This window comes from Gossypium arboreum, chromosome 4 (genome assembly GCF_025698485.1).
Source record: "Gossypium arboreum isolate Shixiya-1 chromosome 4, ASM2569848v2, whole genome shotgun sequence".
Taxonomy (NCBI): domain Eukaryota; kingdom Viridiplantae; phylum Streptophyta; class Magnoliopsida; order Malvales; family Malvaceae; genus Gossypium; species Gossypium arboreum.
Window position 1 is genome coordinate 104,698,119 of NC_069073.1, and position 8,171 is coordinate 104,706,289.

At 35.0% G+C, this 8,171-nt stretch overlaps 1 non-coding gene across 1 annotated transcript; it reads left to right on the top strand.

The window, feature by feature from the left end:
- The first annotated feature begins 234 nt into the window (after positions 1–234).
- On the top strand, positions 235–341 carry LOC128292551 (small nucleolar RNA R71). Its single transcript, XR_008282536.1, has one exon. It is a non-coding gene; the product is annotated as a small nucleolar RNA R71 (small nucleolar RNA).
- The last annotated feature ends 7,830 nt before the right edge of the window (positions 342–8,171 follow it).

An 8,171-nucleotide genomic window follows, 5' to 3' on the forward strand; every position in this document is an offset into this window, starting at 1 on the left:
GTTCTACGATTTGACAAAGATAGTGGCGAGTCGACGTTATAAACGTCGGCTGTTTTTGTTGGCTTAGTCCTCATGACTTGCCACTGATAGTTATTCAGTGACATTTCTTCAATGAATTCATAAGCCTCTTTAGGTGTTTTGTTGCTGATGGTTCCGCCAGCAGCTGCGTCAACCATTTGCCGAGTCGAGGGATTCAGACCATTGTGGAATGTTTGTACTTGAAGCCAAAGCGGTAACCCTTCATGAGGGCACCTTCTCAGTAAGTCCTTGTATCTCTCTCATGCATCGTAAAGTGTTTCTAAATCCATCTGCACGAAAGAAGAGATATCATTACGTAATTTAGCCATTTTAGCCGGTGAAAAATATTTTAGTAAAAATTTTTTGGCCATTTGTTCCCAAGTAGTGATAGACCCTCGTGGTAACGAGTTTAACCACTGTTTAGCTTTGTTTCTCAGTGGAAAAGGGAACAACCGAAGGCGAATGGCATCATCAGAAATGCCATTAATTTTGAAAGTGTCGTAAAACACCAGAAAATTCGCCAAGTGAGTGTTGGGATCCTCATCCTGCAAACCATCAAACTGAACAAACTGTTGTATCATCAGAATTATGTTAGGTTTTTTTTCAAAATTATTCACAGCAATAGCAGGTCTAACTATACTTGACTCAGTTCCTGTTAATGAAGGTTTAACATAGTCATACATAGTACGTGGAGCAGGATTTTGATTAGCCACAATTGCAAGAGGTAGCTGATTGCTTTGGTTTTCAGCCATCTCTTCGGTTGGGGGTTGAGTATCGTCTTCTTGCTCGTTTTCTGTGTATATTAAGCTGCGTCTTATTTCTCTTTGGTTTCTACGAACTATACGATCGATTTCTTCGTCAAAAAGTAATGGTCCCAACGGGTTTCTTCTAGTCATAAACTATAAAAACCTGCCAAGAGAAAGAAAAAATTAATCAGCAATAAAAATAATAAAATTAAATTAAATTGCAAGAAAAATAAATGGCTAAAGTAATAAAAATTTAACGTTCCTAATATTTTAGTTCCCCGACAATGGCGCCAAAAACTTGATCGCGTGATTTCGTGATAGGTTTTAAATATTTATAATTACTCATTCTTGAACTGACTATTATAGCAATGTAGGCAAGTGTACCTATCGAACAGTAGTATAGTTTTAGCAAGACCGGATTGTCTAGCCCAAAGGAACTAAAAGTACTAGTAATGACTGTCTTTTTATTATCTAACCTAAGAATAAAGAGGTTTTGTTTTAATTGACTAATTATCTAAACTAAGAACGCACAGAGAAAAGAATTGGGGAATTGCTTTTGGAAAAATCGATTGACTTAAAACAATACCTAAGGAAAAATCCACCTAGACTTTACTTGTTATTCTGGCTCCGAATCGGACGATTTATTCATTCAACTTGTTCCGTAGAGATCCCTAAGTTATGTTATTATCCCTATTCAAGACTAATAACGTCTAATCCCTAGATTCAATAACTGAGACTTTTCTCTAATTAACTCTCTTGGGTTGCAATAACTCGATCTATGGATCTCCTTATTAGGTTTCACCCTAATCCGACAAAATCTTGTCACCCTATTTCTAGGCGCGCAATCAACTCCACTTAATTATGAAAAAAGTACTCTTAGACAGGGTCTATTCCTCCTCTAAATAAGAGCATGTCTTGAATTAGTATCCTGGGATATCAAAACAAGAATTAAGAACACATAATTAATAACAAGTTAAATATTTATCATACGATTCAAAAAATAATAACAAGATTTGCCTTAGGTTTCATTCCCCTTAGGTATTTAGGGGTTTTAGTTCATAACTAAATAAGAAAACATCTCATAAGAATAAAGAATACAAAACATAAAGAAAACCCAAAACTCCTGAAGGGAAATTGAGGAGAGATCTTGAGTCTTAATGATGAATCCGGCTTCTGAGATGGATCAATTGGTTTCCTTGGAGTAATTCCTTACCTCTATTCTTCATGTCCCTTTTTCTCCTCTTCTAGCGTGTATTTATAGGCTTTGGATTGCCTAGAAGCCCTCAAAAGTGGCTTTTTTGAATTGGACTTAACTTGGGCTCGGCAAGGACATGCCTGTGTGACACGCCCGTGTGCGATTACTTCTGGCCGTGTTCGAGCCTGTTAGAATAGCACGGGCATGTGATATGCCTGTGTGAGTCGTGCTCCAATTCTGCCAGATTGACACGGCCGTGTGGTCTACCCGTGTGAGGAGGTCCAAGCAGTGTTGATTTTGTACTTTAGCCCATTTTCTCCTTTTTTGGCCCGTTTCTCTTTCCTTTTGCTTTCCTATGCTCTCCTAAATGTAAAACATGAAATTAAAGCATTAGGAGCATTGAATTCCCCAATTCTAATGGAAAATCATCCATAAAATACGTTAATTATAGGGGAAAATATGTATAAATTACGGTTTATCAAACACTCAACCAACGTATTTTATTAAGATAAAGTATAGCATTATGGATATAATTTGGTTAGTTTGAATGTTTTGATTATACAATGAGTTGTTTAATTTGCTTAAGGCTTACTAAACTAAGTTAGCTTACTCTATGCGTTCTTGTTATTCTTTTTTATAGATTTTGGTTGTAAGTTTCGAGCTTGGGGATCGTTATCGAAGTCATCCACACTATCGTCAACTTTTGGTACATTAAAAAAAAAAGTCTATTTTTAACTTTTTGGCATGTATAGGCTAATATGTTTTTTTTGCTCAACTTTGTATATGTATAAATTGAGCCATGTGAATATGGCTTAACTTTAAAGCTTGGTTTTTGGTTATGTTTGTAATGGTTTATTTTGTTTTGATTTTAATGTTATGTGAAATGAATGAAAAGTAAAGGTTAATAGTTCTATATGTGTTGGAAATAGATTGAAGTGATAAGTGGGATTCGTTATGGTTGATCATTCGGTCTTGATGTGTATAAATATGAATAAATATGGTCTAACTATTTTATTTTGATGTATGTTTATTCATTTATAAAAATGAACTCAAATGTTAAGCATGTTTAATGTATTTTTAGAAATGTATGACATGAGGCATGCATATGTTCGAATATGCATAGATTAGTTTAGTTATGAAGTTGAATAATGGTGAATTATTGAGATTGTTTTGCTTAATAAGGCTTGTAAGTGAAACAATGTTAAATGACCAATTGAATAGTGATTTTGTGTAAAAGTATACTATGGGAATTATATAAACATTTTTTTAAATGTTAATTATATGTATATATATACATGTACATGTTTGTGAGTTTGAATGATGTTTGGTATATAATGAAGGTATCTGTGTATGTATATATTTGGTAATGTATAAATGATTTATGACAATGTAATATGTTTGAATTCGTGAAAGTTCAGAATTATGTTTTTGTACAGTATTGCCTCGTAACCCTAGTCTGGCGACAGATACGGGTTAAGGGTGTTACATTTTATTGGTATCAGAGCTACGATTTAGTCAGTTCTAGGACTAACGTAGCTTGTGTGAGTTTAGCTATACATGCCAAAAATTTATACTGTAATAGTGTGATGACTTCTGACATTTGAAAATGTGTTTTTATATAGTAAATGGATCCTGATAGAGCTGTGGCTAATGATGTTGAGAGCGTAGCGCCTGCTCCCGCGTATGGAATAGCGCCAGTTGAACCATAACTTATCTCGAGTAGCCATGAGGGGAGGCTAAACAAGCCTTCTACCAAATGATGAATGAATGGTTTACTAAGTATATCTGGACTAATCTGGCTGTACAACAACCTCCACCCCCGAATAATCCATCTCCAATACCTGTGATACCTCCGATGATTGATCCGATGAGATTTAACAGGCCTCCTATAGATAAAATCAAAAAACACGAGGCCGAAGAGTTTAAGGCTAATAATGATGATGATGCTGAGCAGGCAGAGTTATGGCTCGATAATACTATCTGGGTGTTCGACGAGTTATCATGTACTCCGGATGAATGTTTAAAGTGTGCCATATCTTTATTATGAGACACTGCATATCACTAGTGGAGTACACTAGTATCGGTGGTCCCGAAGCTGATAGTGACTTGGGAATTCTTTCAAGCGGAGTTCCGTAAGAAATACAGCAGCCAGAGATTTATTGACCAGAAACGCAAAGAATTTCTAGAATTGAAACAGGGTCGTATGACCATAACCAAGTACGAGCAAAAATTTGTGAAACTTAGTCGATATGCTCGTGAATGTGTTTCAACCGAAGCTATCATGTGTAAAAGATCCGAATACGGTTTAAATAAAGACATTAAATTGCTGGTTGGTATACTTGAAATTAAAGAGTTCATGGTACTTGTTGAGCGAGCTTGCAAAGCTGAAGAGCTCGGGACAGAGAAAAGAAAAGCTAATTTTGAAGCCAGGGATTCCCATAAAAGATCATCGAGCAAGACTTTTCACTGAGCATTGAAGAAGTTCAGATATGATTCTAGTAGAATTAAAGCTACTTCAGACATTTCTAGACGAGATTGAGACCGACCTCCTGTGAGTTCACGAGCCACTTCAATTGCTAGTGTTGACAATGATCGGCAGAATAGACTCGAGTGTAAGCATTGTGGTAAATGGCATTCTGGAAATTGTAGATTACATGATCGGTCATGTTTTAAATGTGGATCTGTAACAACTCGATTTTGACCCTAGTCGGAATGGTGGTTTTGAGAACACAAATCCAAGTTAGAAAATATTTTAATATTAATTTCCGTGTATTTGGTAAGTGAATTAACATGTGTGAAAGTCTCGTGTGAAAATTTAACTGTTTGTATGCTTAATTTGCAAAAATGACCTAATCGCATAAAATATAAAAGTTGTGTGATAGATGTTTAAGTGCTTATTTGAGTTGGCTTTCTAGAGCAAAGGTCGTTATGTGGTTATTTGACCATTGGAGATTTGAACGGACATAAAGGGGCATGTGTTAGGTGAATTTTTAATGGTCGAATGAAAGGGCAAAATGGTCATTTAGGTTTTATGTTAATAAAAATAAAAACAAATGCATGTAAATGGATCATTTTATGTCCATTCTTAACCGAAAATACAAAAAAAATAAAAGAAAAAGAATACCTAGGGTTCGGCCATTGTATTCTTTGATTGAGGTATGTTTTTGCTTCGATTTTTAATAATTTTTACGTTTTTGTGATCATTGCTAAGTGTACTATAAAGCCCATGCCTCAATTTCTGATTTTGTTGATGATTTGAAAATGTGTCATGGATGAATTCATGAGTTTTGTGTTGTTAAATGGTGAAATATGAAAGCTTGATGTTGAGTTTACATGTTTTGTCTTTGAATTTTAGTTAGATTTGAGTAAATTGAGCTAATTTGTGAAAATGTTATTTTGAAGGACTAAAATGTGAAATAAATGAAATGTGTGGACTTGTTTGAGAGCCATGAAAATTCGGTTAAGCTTGTGTACAAACAAATTATGTGTATTTTGTGATCTTGTGAAAGAGGGACTAAAGTGTCGAAATGTGAAAACATGATGGCTAGTTTGCAAATTACCCTAAATATGTGTTTATGGAATGAATTGAGTTATTTGGTGAATAAAAGGATTAATTTTGAATACTTATAGATCAAGAAAAGAGGAGTTCGGATTTAGATCGAGAAAAATCGAAGATTATAGAATAAACGTTCGAGTCGACACCTTCAAGTACAAGGTAAGTTCGTACTTAAAATATGATGTTAAGTAAGCTTTGATGCTTTTATTATACATGGTTTGTATATAATTGAATTGGACAATATGATGATGAATCGGAAGTTTTGGCACTAAGTGTGCGATTTAAACTAGTTTGGCACTAAGTGTGTGATTTAAAATAGCTTCGGCTATTTGAGGCACTAAGTGTATGATACTGACTTAGTCTCGGTTATTTGAGATGGCACTAAGTGTGCGGAAATATTTAGTTTCGGCTAACCATATAGCACTAAGTGTGCGGATGTCTAAAATACGAATAAGTTATGGATAGTCTTATAACATTCAACAAAAAGGTGAGTACAAAAGTGAATAAGTACGGGAAGATTCAGGTATGTATAATACCTAAGTGGCAGATGATGTTATGTATATGAATTTCATTGAGTTGGTATAGTTTTATGGATTGAAATTGTGCAAATAATCTTATATATTGTCATTTTATGTTTCATATACTATGAATGAATTGAGTATGAGCTTACTAAGCTTTTGAAAGCTTACTTTGTGTGTCTATTTGAATTATTTTGTAGATATCGAGGCTACCAAGCTCGGGGATCGTCAAGGATTGTCACCACACTATCGAATCTTATTTTGGTACTTTTGATAATGTAAATATTTGAAATATGACATGTATAGGCTAGTAGTTGGGAAGTATGTTTTGTAATGTATATAGTTAGCCATGAGATTTGGCTAATTTGTGTTTGAACTCATATTTAATAGTGGCTTATAATATGTGATGTTAATTTTCAACTATTGCATGAATGATGTATGTTTTTGCATAAAGAATGGTTGATTGGGTTGTACATATATGCTTGATTCCTTGTTTGTAAGTTGACCCATAATGGGGTGGCAAGTTGGCTTAAACCAAGCCTAATTGTGCCACACGGTCTAAGGCCAGAAGTGTGCTTTGTGGCCGTGTTTGTTTGGCAGTAACCTCTTAAAAATCACACGGCTTTGACACACAGGAGTGTCATATGGCCGTGAGCATAAGTCAGTAGCTAGCTAAGTATCACACGACCATAGCACACGGGCGTGTCTATTGGTCGTGGGTGAAAGTCAGTATGGTCACCCTATTTTGGCACGGCTGGTTCACATGGGTGTGTCTGATACCCGTGTGAGGCACACGGCCTGGACACACGGGCGTGTGACCTCAATAGAATTGAAAATTTTTCTAAGTTCTAAAATTTACGAGCGAGCTTGGTTTAGTGCCGACCTCTTCTTAATGCATGTTTAAGGTCTCATTGACCTAAGAAAGGGACTTATGTTGATGTTTGACTATGATGCTATGATGTTTGTGAAATGAATGCGAAGTGTTTCAATATGTTTGGTAATACTGCTTAACCCTAGTCCGGTGATGGATACGGGTTAGGGGTGTTACATTTGGCTGGTATCAGAGCTATGGTTTAGTCGGTTCTAGGACTACCATAACCTATGTGAGTCTAGCTATACATGCCATATATCTGAATCTATGATAGTGTGATGACTCTTTGTAATATCCTGATTTTGGGCCTAGTCGGAATAGTGGTTTCGTGACCACAAAATCCGAGATATAAATAATTATTTTATGATTATTTTAAGGTCTATGATATGATTGCATGATTGTGTGAAAATTTCGTGAAGAAATTTTATGCATAAAGTGCTTAATTTGAAATTTGGGACTAAATTGAATAAATTGCAAAACTTGTGTTCTAGAAGTATTTTGCATAAAATTGAATTAGATTATTAATTAGAGGTCCTTAAAGAGTAATTTTACCAATTTCTAAGTCTATGGACAAAAATTGGACATGGATGGAATTTTTGGAAAGTTTAGTAGTAAGGGCATTTTGGTCATTTAGGGGTAAAATGAATTAAAATACAAAATTAAAAGCCAATTTTGCTCATCTTCAACCCCATGGCTGAATATAGCAAGGAGAAACCATGGCTAGGGTTTTTCAAGCTTCCAAGCTCGATTGTAAGTCCGTTCTAGCCTCGTTTTAATGATTTTTACGTTTTGGAGTCCGGTAGCTCGATTTAGCTTATGCTAGCAATAATTTAACCTAGGGTTTATATTTGGAAAAATACCCATAGGTGAAATTTGTGTATTTTAGTGTTTTATGATAGAATATGAGGTTTTAAATTATGTTAGACAACTTGTGCTACTCGGTTTTAAGTGAAAACGAGCAAAAGGGCTTAATCGGTAAAAATACCTAATAGTCATAAGTACATGTTAGAGTGAGAATTTGATGTTGCCATAGAAGGGAAAAATGATCAGCATGTCATAAAACATAAGAAAATAGGCTGAATTTTAATTTATGAGCTTTGGGGCAAAAGTGTAAATATGCAAAAGTTTAGGGGCAAAATTGTAATTTTTCCAAAATATGATTTTGGGTCAATTTGAATAATGTGAGTCCTAATTAGACTATATTTTAAATGATAGAGCAAGGAAAACTGAAATTCGGGCTAAAATGGGGAAAATACCAAGTTGTGGA